Below are 13,766 nucleotides of genomic sequence, written 5' to 3' on the forward strand. Positions count from 1 at the left end.
GAGCCAAGAGAAAAGATAAGGAAGGACACATCTGTCCTTCACCTATCAGAAATATGGAACACACTACTGAACAATGCTACATTTAATTTGAAATGTTAGGTACAGAAACCTTTCATAAGGCTGGGGCTTCATGTTAACATAAAAAGGCTGGCTAGGGCTATGTATTACAAATATGCTTATATTTTACAGAATAAAATTCTAAAAATAAAAATAAAAAAAACTTCTTGTGGGAATTCATCCATCAGTGTCATTCTACGCAGTCGCTAAATAAAGGTATGGTCTCATCCATACTAGATAGGTGATGCTGTCATGCTTCACAGATGCTTCCCTACTTGGGTTTACTTGAGACCATGGATGATCAGACTACATTCCCTTTAACTAAGTCTACTTTCACACTGGCGTTTTGGCTTTCCGTTTGTGATATCAGTTCAGGGTTCTCACAAGCGGTCCAAAACGGATCAGTTTGCATTCTAATGCATTGTGAATGGAAAAGAATCCGCTCAGTTTGCATCAGTTCAGTCTCCGATCAGTCTCCATTTCGCTCTGGAGGCGGACACCAAAACACTGCTTGTCCGTCTGATGAAACTGAGCCAAATGGATCCGTTCTGACACACAATGTAAGTCAATGGGGACGGATCTGTTTTCACTGACACAATCTGGCACAATAGAAAGCAAATCCGTCCTCCATTGACTTTCAATGGTGTTCAAGATGGATCCGTCTTGGCTACGTTAAAGATAATACAAACAGATCAGTTCTGAATCGATGCAGACGTTTGTTTTATCTGAACGGATCCGTCCATGACATTCACTGACCTGCGATCCCTGTGATAATAATTAATGAAGCAGCCGCCGGAAGTAGAAGCACTGTGCGCAGTGAGCCGGCTGCTACATGAATTATTATCACAGGGATCGCAAGTCAGTGAATGTAACGGAGCATTAGATTGCATAGAAAGGGGGAATCTAAATGTCATTCTAACGCCTAAGACTCCTGTGCCCAGCCTTCCTGTCTCCCAGGGAAGCACAGCGTCTGCACAGCCCGTCTTTTCTAATGGACGGATGGCCCTTAGCAACGCTCTTTTGAAGAGTTCTGCTAAGGGCCATTTCAGCCTCAGTTTTCTACCAAAAATAAATGTTTTGGCTAAATAAAGTCTATTGCAAAATTGTTACCTATCACTTGCCCTACACTTTAACACTTTAGCAAAAAAATAAAAAATAAAAATATGACAGTTATCCTTAAAGTGGGGATAATTGGCTTGTACCTCACAGTTTTCTTTGCCTTCCTCTGGATCAACTTGCAGGATAACAGGCCGAACTGGATGGACAAATGTCTTTTTTCAGCCTTATAAACCATGGTACATTTCACCCCTGTGTCCTTGATTTTGCCCCGCTCTAACCCACCTCTTTAACCTATCAATAGCCACTGGTGTCTTTCCCTCTTTTAGACTTGCCATCATTACACCCATACTCAAGAAACCCTCCATGGACCCATCCTCTTTATCCAGATATTGCCCCATCTCGCTACTCCAGTTTGCCAAGTTTACCCTCCCATTGTAGCATCTCGGCACTACAAACCTCCATCCCCTGACAATGCTGCAAGTTGGCGAAAGTTGTGGGGAGGGTTGTGCTAGTCATTTTAATGCTATAATATCCTCAGTGTTACTGGTGTGCACATCTGGTTATATGAAGGCTGGCAATTCACCTGCAGAATGTATAAGCTGAATATGAATTTTATCAGTGCGATGAAATGGCCAAGACAGAACCTGGCAGCTAACCCCGACATAACATTCTTAATACAGGGTTAGTCATTGTAGTAGATAATTAGGGAGGTGAGATTCAAGTTGTGAGAAAATGCAAACACACTACCTCAGGTACATGACATTAGCCTTCTTCTCTTCTAACATGTCTGAGTTTTGGTGCCAGATGCTGACATTTTTGTGATTGTTACAAAAGTTTCTATCCCACAATTATAGTACCTAATTATATTCAATAACTTGTGAACCGGGACTAGCCATGAAAACAAGCCATGAGCTCTGCGGATTTAAAGGGATTCTCCAGGAATAAAAAAAATGTAAATACTTAACTCTATATATATAAAAAGGATGTATATATTTATGTATGTATGTGTGTATGTATTGTGGTAATATGAACAGTGCTGGAAGGTGTGTTGTCCCACTTCAGGTACCTCAGATGGGTGAGACAGATAAAATCCAGAGAGTGGCAGTAGTCTCAGCAAAGCATAGTTTGCTGAGACATTTTTGTACACATTTTCTGGGCTGGATTTTGCTTGGAGTGGTGGCTAGGCTTGGTAGAGGGAGTTGCCAGTCCACACCCTTCCAGTACGGGTTTTCCTTTCTACCTGAGGTAATCGCAGGTGAGGCCTGCTGTAATCAGGCTGGCATAAAGCACCTCAGAGTAGGTCAGTCTGGGGAGAGATACGCTGTGAGATACAGAGACCCAGAGCAGAGGCTCTGTGTGTGGTCTCAGCTCACCAGGCTGAGAGACCACGGGGCACCGTGACAGCCCGAAGTTTGGGGAACGCCGGGATTCAAGGGTCACAAGGCCAGAGTCGGGAGGACTGTTGGGCCACACTTCCCCATACAGGTACGGGACTGATTACAGCCGGAGAGGCTGGAGAACTACGGGCTGAGAAAAAGCCGCATATGGGTTCCGTGTGGGAACAGGGTTCTGTAGCTGAGTCAGGGCCACGTTAACAGGTGTAGTGAGAGCCCAGCCGCGCAGGTATTTGTTTTGATGTTTGTGGGAACCTCACCACCCCAGTGATTATTAACTGGACTGTTCTGTGTATGAAAAATGTCCCAATAAATGCAATGTTTGGCCCCGAAAGCTGCGGTGGACGACTATTCTTGTGAGAAAGAGCCCCCCCAAGTACAGCGATCCCTTAGAGTATATATGTGTATGTACAGGTCCTTCTAAAAAAATTAGCATATTGTGATAAAGTTCATTATTTTCTGTAATGTACTGATAAACATTAGACTTTCATATATTTTAGATTCATTACACACAACTGAAGTAGTTCAAGCCTTTTATCGTTTTAATATTGATGATTTTGGCATACAGCTCATGAAAACCCCAAATTCCTATTAAAAAAAAATTAGCATTCCCTGTCCCAGTTGCCCCCTCTCGCAGGTCCTGAAATTTTCAGTCATATGACGTATGACGGCACAACTACACTGCTACATGCATGGGGGGCAGGGGCCACTATTAAACGGATGGGCGCTGTGGAGTTCACTTTTAAAGGGGCGGGCGCTGTAGAGTTCACTGTTAATGGAGTGCGCACCGTCAAGGTCACTGTTAAAGGGGCCGTTACTGCTAAAGGGGCAGTCACTGTAAAAGTCACTGTGCAAGTCACTGTTAAAGGGGAGGTCACTGTGCAATTCACTGTTAAAGGGGGGGTTACTGTGAAAGTCACTGTTAAAGGGGCGGTCACTGTGCAAGTCACTGTTAAAGTGGCGGTCACTGTGCAAGTCACTGTTAAAGGGGCGGTCACTGTGCAAGTCACTGTTAAAGGGGCAGTCACTGTGAAAGTCACTGTTAAAGGGGGGGGGTTACTCTGAAAGTCACTGTTAAAGGGGGGGGGTTACTGTGAAAGTCACTGTTAATGGGGCGGTCACTGTGAAAGTCACTGTTAATGGGGCGGTCACTGTGAAAGTCACTGTTAAAGGGGCGGTCACCGTTGAAGGGGTAGCCACTGTGAAAGTCACTGTTAAAGGGCAGCCACCATGAAAGTCACTGTTAAAGGGGGGGGTTACTCTGAAAGTCACTGTTAAAGGGGGGGGGGTTACTGTGAAAGTCACTGTTAATGGGGCGGTCACTGTGAAAGTCACTGTTAATGGGGCGGTCACTGTGAAAGTCACTGTTAAAGGGGGGGTTACTGTGAAAGTCACTGTTAAAGGGGCAGTCACCGTTAAAGGGGCGGCCACTGTGAAAGTCTCTGTTAAAGGGGCGGTCACCATTAAAGGGGCGGCCACTGTGAAAGTCACTGTTAAAGAGGCGGTCACCGTTAAAGGGGCGGCCGTTGTGAAAGTCACTGTTATGTAATATAAAATTGCAATAAATAAATACCCGAGCAATGCCGGGTCATCAGCTAAAGGGACGGCCACTGTGAAAGTCACTGTTAAAGGGGCGGTCAGCGTTAAAAAGGCAAATTTTGTGAAAGTCACTGTTATTTAATATAAAATTGCAATAAATACCCGAGCAACGCCGGGTCATCAGTTAGTATTATCTTATAATAAATAAATTCCCAAATACCTTTCATTACTTATAATGGCTTGTTTTGTCTAGGGAGCAATCATTAGGAGAAATAAAAGGGCCGCCGTCCTATAAGTACACACAAAACCTGTGCTAATCACACAAGAGGACAAGTTACTTCACAACACTGTGCTATAGTGCTGCCTCATCCTCCTCTCTGCTCTGCTTGTCAGGAATCATGATCCTGAGTACAGGTGAATCTCTGTGGGAATGGAGAACATGAGGAGACATGAGAGGAGGATGGGGTGGGGGTAATGAGAAGCAGCACTTGTATGCAGTCCCCGTTACCACAGCAACACATTACCACAACCTGTCCTGTCCATCCTCTTTGTACTTCATGTCTCTTCATAAATTAAGTCCCCAGAGATTCAGCTAAAGTTCTTATCATCTGAATTCAGGATCATAATTCCCGACAAGTAGAGCAGAGAGGAGTAGGAGGGGGCAGCTCTTTACCTCAGTGTTGCAAAGTAACTCATCCTGCTGTGTGATCAGGACAGGTTTTGTGTGAACTAATGGGACAGTGGCCATTTTGTTTCCCCTAATGTTTGCACCCCAGACAAAACGTCATTATAAGTAATAAGGTATTTTGAGAATATATTCATAATAAAGTAAAATTTTAGTATTTTCATTTTCTTAATTCCTGGAGAACCCCTTTAATTCTAGTCAAAGTAGCAATTTTATTAGTTAAAAGGTTATTTTAAGAGAAAACACCATAGCAGTTTAGAAGATGACAGACATGGCATATAGCACTTCATAAATATGGACCAATGTGTGAACATCATGCTATATACTAAAATAAAAAATATATTTATACCATGTTAGCCAGTAAATATTAGATAAAAAAAGACTAAGATTTCTCAGTGGTTAATACATTTTAATGGATGAAAAGATGATATCTAATAATTTGAATACTGGAAAGCCTTAAAATATGTATTTTTAATAGTACCATTTAAAATAGTAGGCCTAACAAAAAGTATAACAAATACCTCACTAGGAGGTTGCACACAACTGCCCACTAAAGTGAACTGGTAGGAAAATAATGAAGCAGCCAGGAGGTGCGTTCACTGGATCACTCTGAGATAGAGTTAGGAGCAAACAGGGATAGCTAATAAGAGGGAGATAGATGCTGGGTCTCTTCCACCGAAAATGTCCCTGTGTCCTAACTATAAACAATCCCTCTCTGACTGTCCCTAGATGGCCCTCAGACCTATCCAATGACTGCCCAGCTTCGTCGGAAGCGATAAAGACCAGTCACTTACTAAGGGCAGACAGACAAGTGAAAAATACATAAAGAACTGTCCCTACGCGTTTCACTGGCTGTACGCCAGATCACCAGGGACCAAACAATACCAGGGTTACAAGCAAAATGTAACAGACAGTCTGGGCCTGTCACGGCCTAAATTACTGGCTATAGCAATCAATAAGACAATCCTGTAAGTATATCAGGGTGTACTTAGCTTGCCAAGTTATTTGCATGAAGGGACCCAAGTTGGACAGAGTTTTACCTATTAAAGTTGCTATCTAAATACCCTAGGTAGCGCCTCCTGTGATAGTACGGAGTGACGCACCTTACATGGCTATCCTAGCCTTAATCACATGGTTAACTTGTGGGGAGTGGAATTAGCCCACCTCCATCTAGCTACGAGTATACCAAGATACCCACCCCCTGTTGTGCTGAACCAATCAGATTTGGATGAGGTTCGGCCACTACACTAGGGAAGGCTCTGCTCTCAGTGCCGTTCCCGATCATGTGACTCCGGATAGTGACGTGACCACATACATCATGAGTCACGTGATAAATCATGTGCCGCGGGCGGTGGAGCTTATGGGACGCGCAAGGTTTAAAAAGGACGCCGGCGCTGGAAAATCGGTCCCCACTGCCACACGCAGGAGAGGTGCGGACCCAGGACGCATGCAAATAACTTGGCAAGCTAAGTACACCCTGATATACTTACAGGATTGTCTTATTGATTGCTATAGCCAGTAATTTAGGCCGTGACAGGCACAGACTGTCTGTTACATTTTGCTTGTAACCCTGGTATTGTTTGGTCCCCTGATGATCTGGCGTACAGCCAGTGAAACGTGTGGGGACAGTTCTTTATGTATTATTTTTTCACCTGTCTGTCTGCCCTTAGTAAGTGACTGGTCTTTATCGCTTCCGACGAAGCTGGGCAGTCATTGGATAGGTCTGAGGGCCATCTAGGGACAGTCAGAGAGGGATTGTTTATAGTTAGGACACAGGGACATTTTCAGGGGAAGAGAACCAGCATCTGTCTCCCTCTTATTAGCTATCCCTGTTTGCTCCTAACTCTATCTCAGAGTGATCCAGTGAACGCACCTCCTGGCTGCTTCATTATTTTCCTACCAGTTCACTCTGGTGGGCAGTTGTGTGCAACCTCCTAGTGAGGTATTTGTTATACTTTTTGTTGGGCCTACTATTTTAAATGGTACTATTAAAAAGACATATTTTAAGACTTTCCAGTATTCAATTTATTAGATTTCATATTTTTGGGCGCCATTGATATTTAATTTGTGTGACCAGCTTTGACTTAGGTTGAGTTTATATACATGAAAAGATGACACAATTGTAAGCTTTTGAGGCTACTTGGGCCTCTTCCTCTGAGAGCACCCGAGGAAGAGGCCCAAGTAGCCTTGAAAACAGGGGCGTTGCTAGGTAAGGGCCCCTGATGTTTTGCCCCAGGCCCCGAATGTCCTGCCTGCCAGCTAGATACAACTGTATTGCCATCCTCAGGACGGCAATACAATTGAATCTAATGCACTGGAAGAGGTGAAGGACCTGTGGTGACATCACAGGTCATGTGACCAGTAAAACAAGCAGTGGTTGAGAAGGACCTGCAATGATGTCACCATCATGTGACCAGTGCAGGAGAAGACGGCAGTGAAAATGAGAAGTCCTGGGGAAGAAGCTGTGGTGATGTCTGCTACATGTGGTGAGGTAAGTGAAGGAAGAGGCAGAGCAATGTTGGGAGTTTTGGTTATTTAACTGGGACTGTATGTTAGGGCTGAAGGGGGTGATGTTATTTACATAGAACTGTGTGTTGGAGGTGGCTGGGGAGGGGTGATATTTACATGGGACTGTATGTTGGAGGGGGCTGTGGGAGGGAGTGATGCTACTTACATGGGACTGAATGTTGGAGGGGGCTGGGGCAGGGTGATGCAGATCCCATTCACTTTTTTGGGCATTATGGAAACAGTGTAGCAGAGTTGGCACAGCTGTTTCTTACCTTTGGCCACCCTGGCCGTATAAGAAGGGTGTTTTGATAGGAATAGCAGTTTTAATACATTTATTCGTAATAAGAACACAGCGCAGCAATGATTTTGCTACTGAGAGAAAACCATTTTATACTAAAATGAGCGTGCTGATTCCAAATATGAACTCGTAATTTTCCTGACACATCTAGATTTTAAGTTATACATGCAAAGCCTATTCAGTTATATTAATGCATTATATTGTAGATATTCCAATGGACATGTCCAGAGTCCTGTCTGGACGCACTCAGGCTGATGTCAGCAGTAAGTATATAAGGCAAGATGGACAGATTTTGATAAAGTGATCTGTTATAGTGCTATCAGTTTTGAAACAAGATGGATAAATGCAAATGTGTAATTGATCCAAACAATTTCTGCTACATACAGTATGTGGCAAATACACTATTTATGATCAGCGCAGGAATCTGTCAAAGCAAGTGCATCTCGCTTACAAGTATTACTTTAGCTCCATTCACACGTCCGTAGTGTGTTTTGCGGATCCGCAAAACACGGACACCGGCAATGTGCGTTCTGCATTTTGTGGACCGCACATCGCCGGCACTAATAGAATATGCCTATTCTTGTCCTCAATTGTGGACAAGAATAGGACATGTTCTATTTGGGGGGGAACGGAAATGCGGACCTGGAAGTTTCCGGAGCACATCGTGCGGCCCCATAGAAATGAAAGGGCCCGCAATTCCGTTCCACAAAATGCGGAACGAAATTGCGGACGTGTGAATGGACCCTTTGACTGTAAGATTGAAGATCAAGACAAAAGCTGGCACCTCATGTTTGTTGCACTGTGTGTTACTCTGGGCTAACGCAGTGGTTGATTGACAAAAGGAAAGAAATGGCTTTTGCAGTGCCTAAGGTTTGACGTGAGCAGAAAAATGACCATTCAGACTGTTACTTTTGCATGACAAAATCGCAGGATATTCAAAGAGAAACAAGTCACAAAATGTGTATCCTGACTGTAAGCCTGCTCTTAAACCAGGACCACACGATGTAGAGAATCCAGTGCCTGCCCCTCTCACAGCAGGAATGGAAATTGAAACAGACGGTTCTAAACCTGATGAAGAAGAAGATGTTGATTGTCACAATGTATTTCCTGATCCAGAACAACTGGAGGGTCAGCCGCACTTGCTGAGCCAATCAGATTTACATGATTTGGTAAGAAATCTGTCATTATCTAAAGAAAAGTCAGAACTGCTAGCTTCTAGACTTCAGCAATGGAATTTGCTACAACAAGGCACCACAACTTCACACTTTCGTCATCGACACACCAAGTTAGCTGCATACTATGCAATGGAAAGCGATGTCTGATTCTGTACTGATGTAAATGTTCTTATGATGGAGTTAGATGGTACACATGTTCCTGATGAATGGAGGCTATTCATAGACTCTAGCAAAACAAGTTTGAAAGCTGTCTTGTTGCGCAATGGTAATGAAAAACCATCTGTTCCATTGGCTCATGCAGTTGGAATGAAAGAGACCCATGCTTCTATGGAGTTAATTTTGAAAATGATCAAATACTCAGAACATAAATGGAAAATGTATGCTGACCTGAAAGTGGTAGCACTGCTGCTTGGCCTACAGTTAGGGCACGCAAAGCATATGTGTTTCTTGTGCCTATGGAACAGTCAGGATAACAATCATTACAAAATGAGACAGTGGCCTCTCAGAGTCGAGCACACAGTTGGTCAGTACAATGTACAACACAAATCACTGGTCGATCCACTTCAAGTTTATCTTCCACCACTTCACATTAAACTTGGTTTAATAAATAATTTTGTAATTGCACTTGATAGTTTCCAGTATTTGAAGGAGAAGTTTAGCACACTGAAAACTTATGCTAAAATAAAGGCTGGAACTTTTATTGGCCCCGCAATCAACAAACTAATGCATGATGCATTCAGAACAAAACTCAACCCTCTGGAACTTGGAGCTTGGGATGCATTTGTGCTAGTAGTGCAGAACTTCCTTGGAAACAGGCGAGCTGCAAACTATGCTGAATTAGTAGACAACATACTTACAGTATATGAACAACTTGGCTGCCGAATGTCACTGAAAGTGCATTTCTTACATTCCCATCTTGACTTTTTCCCACCCAATTTGGGACGTGTAAGTGACGAACATGGAGAGTGGTTCCATAAAGATATTTCTACAAGGGAGAACAGGTATCAAGGCCGCTGGAATCCCAACATGATGGGGGACTACTGCTGGTTTTTGCAACGGGGAGAAAATGACCTCTGAAGCACTTTGAACAGTACTGGGCCTTGCTCAAGTAAGACTTTTAAACGGAAAAAACAAGGCTTTTTGAAATTTTGTTATTCCATTACATTTTCATACACTGTTTACTATGCAAACTTTGATGTAGATCAGGTAATTGTTGGAGTAAAACTCGCTCTGTTCAAAATTATTGAATGCTTTCCAAGTGCTTAATTCATTTAGGCATTCTGATGCATAGCAAAATTTTGTGACGTGTTACAACAATTCTGATTTCGGATTTGTAATCCGCACACTCGGTTTAGTATAGGACAAATATTTTTTGCCCAGTAGCAGACAAAAATTATTTTTTTGTTGCGTGGTGTAATAATTAGTTCTAATAATAATTATAGGAAAAATTTGTGACAAGTTACTTCAAGGCAGTAATTAAAAGTATTATTTAAAGGGACACTTCTATCAACAATTGTAATTACATATTAACAGCCTATGTGTGAATATTCTACAGTTTTTTTTATAAAAAAAAAAATAGGTGGATGGTTTTCTGGATATCATTTTTTAAAGTCACTCCATGTATTCTACCTTTTGTCCTGTCTCTAAACTTGCTCCTTAGTTTGGACTTTTAGTACGACAAACAGCCTCGCTTAACTTTCTCACTCAGATCATTCACCGTGTTCAGAAGTAGGCAGGTGATGAATGACTGAATTAAACCATCACACATTACACTGAGCAGTGCAATGCTCTTCTTTGGGCATCCTTATTTGGGCCTATCAAGAGAACAATAAATGCATAATACTATGCTACCAGTTCTACACCTACTATTATCATGAGGATTGCATTGCAGATAATATCTCCCTCTCACAGCAGCTATGTATGAGGTGTTGTCATTTGTGATGCCTGCTACAAAAGATGGTATTTTGTATTTAATTTTCAGTTCAATTTTAATGCTAAAATGAAATAGACAGACATTCCTTAAAAATATTTTCTATGAATAATGAGTTAAAAAAATATCCCTTTCTGATGAAAGTGTCCCTTGAAATAGTAACCAGTTCCAGAAATATAACATCTCAATACCATGCTGCGTACAGTACCTGATGGACCTCACCTGAGGAATGTTGAAAATGACTGCAAAGATAAAGTATGATATCCTAAATTTGATAACCACAGATGAAAATGAAATACATCTTTTTAAAACATTTTCTGGTTAAGGACACGTGATCATGCCCAAGATGACTGATGGTAAGGAATAAATAAGACGTTATTTTATATGTGAATGTTTTTGTGTGATTCTTGTTCAGAGTTTAGACCTTGTAAGTCTAAATCATCAGAGAAAGGCATTCTGAAATCTGTCACGCACAGTGACTCCAGTGTGGAAGATTGAATGTTTCATCAGGCTCCAGTTGAACCTCGGGGAGAATTGATAAGTGTTACAGATACTGGCATATATTCCCTGCTTCTGGTTGACTTGACAGCAAAAGAAAATCTTAAACATAATGGGGGTCATGTATCAATAGCGTTGTTCTTACAATGCATTTGTTTCAGGTGTGATGCCTCTGAATGAGAAGCATATTCAGGCAGATTTCATTTGACATTGACATTTTTTTGCACCCAGACCTGGAGAAAAGCCAGAACAAGTCCAGCCTGTCATACAGTGATGCCATGATTTAGTCTCTGTATAAAAAGGGGTAGTGAACTATGCTTTTCTATATAGTTCTTAAAGGGGTTTTCTGAGTGTTAAAGAAGACATATCACCGGATTTTATTAATTAAGATAAGTACCTGTACTTGCGGGGTACCCCCCGCTAATGCTGCCACCTTGCCTGTTTCGTTAAAATAGCGCTCCTACGTCACGATGTGCCCCCCAGTATTTTGCCCGCTCAGAAGCAATGGGGAGGAGATGCCGTATTTCTCTATGGGTGTCTCCTTCCCTGGCTCTCAAATCACAGCGCAGAGCGTCACAGCCAGGGAGAAAAAACCTCTCTGGTTGTGACGCTCTCCAATGCGATTGGACAGCGCTACAGCCAGGGGAGAAAGAGATGCCCACAGAGAAAGACAACGTCTCCTCCCCATTGCTCCTGAATGGGCAAAATACCGAAGGCACAGCGCGCAGCGTAGGAGCGCTATTTTAACAAAACAGGCAAGGTGGCAGCATCAGTGGGGGGGGGGGGGGGGTACCCCACAAGTACAGGTACTTATCTCAATTAATAAAATCCGGTGAAAGGTCCTCTTTAAATACTGATGGCCTATCCTCAGGAGAGGTCAGAGTTTGACCTCCAGAATCCACGCCAATCAGCTCTTTGAAGAATTATGCTTTTCTATATAGTTCTTAAAGGGGTTATCTGAGTGTCAAATACTGATTTCCTCAGGATAGGTCAGGGTTCGACTTCCAGAATCTACACCGATCAGCTGTTTGAAGAGACAGCGGCTCTACGGTGAGCGTTGTGGCCTCCTTGCAGCTTACCAAGCACAGCCCTGCCATTGGATAGCAGCTGTGCTTGGTATTGCAGCTCAGCCCCATTCACATATGACCAATGAACGTGACATTACTGACCTAGAAAGAGATCACGGCACTCGCCAGAGCATGATGACCTCTTCAAATGACTGATTGGTGGGGGTGCCAGGAGTCCGACCACCACTGATAATATATCTTGACAATAAGTCTTCAGTATTAAACACTAAAAAAAAAACGCTTTAAATGAAATACTGATGTATATTGACCCAACATATGGCCAAATGGGTGTCTTTTTGGCATCCTTTGCATCAATAATAAAGCCCAATGGATAAGCTGGGAGCATGTGCTGGGCACCCTCCCACTGCATATGCTAAATGCAGGGCTCTAACAAGGTGTGAACAGAGCTTTACTGTACAGTAACATAATACTGTCATAGTTTAGATAAATAGAAAACAAGTTAAAAATTATTCACTTTATTGAATTCAGGGTTAGGATATATCATTACTTGCATTCCATTAATCTTTGTCATACTAATATTGATGAATGGTTCTTAACCCTTTCATGACCAAAGGTCATTGATGCCCTAGTGTCCAGGTCAAAATTTACAAATCTGACATGCGTCACTTTATGTGGTAATAACTTTGGAACACTTTTACTTACCCAAGCCATTCTGAGATGACACATTGTACTTCATGATAGTCATAAATTTTAGTCAATATATTTCACCTTTATTTATGAAAAAATCCAAAGTGTACCCAAAATTTAGAAAAATTCTCAATTTTCCAAATTTCAATTTCTCTGCTTCTAAAACAGAAAGTGGTACCTAATAAAATATTTATTACTTAACATTCCCCATATGTCTACTTTATGTTGGCATCATTTTGGAAATGTCATTTTATTTTTTTAGGACGTTAGAAGGCTTAGAAGTTTAGAAGCAATTCTTAACATTTTTTAGAAAATTTCCAAAACCCACTTTTTAAGGACCAGTTCAGGTCTGAAGTCACTTTGTGGGGCCTACATAGTGGATACCCCCATAAATGACCCCATTGTAGAAACTACACCCCTCAAGGTATTCAAAACTGATTTTACAAACTTTGTTAACCCATTAGGCGTTCCACAAGAATTAAAGGAAAATGGAGATGAAATTTCTAAATTTCACTTTTTTGGCAGATTTTCCATTTTATTACATTTTTTTCTTTAACACATTGAGGGTTAACAGCAAAACAAAACTCAATATTTATTACCCTGATTCCGCGGTTTACAGAAACACCCCACATGTGGTCATAAACTTTTGTACGGGCACACGGCAGGGCGCAGAAGGAAAGGAATGCCATATGGTTTTGGAAGGCAGATTTTGCTGGATTGGTTTTCTAAACGCCATATGTTTTTTATTTTTCATCTTGTGCAGGGGCTCGGTTTTTGCAGAAAGTGTTGAGGTTTTTATTGGTAACATTTTTGGGTACATAGGATTTTTTGATCATTCATTATTACACTTTATGGTGACCCAAAAATTGGCTGTTTTGGAACAGTTTTCATGTATTTATTTTTACAGC

Source organism: Bufo gargarizans, chromosome 4 (assembly GCF_014858855.1).
Source record: "Bufo gargarizans isolate SCDJY-AF-19 chromosome 4, ASM1485885v1, whole genome shotgun sequence".
Classification (NCBI taxonomy): Eukaryota; Metazoa; Chordata; class Amphibia; order Anura; family Bufonidae; genus Bufo; species Bufo gargarizans.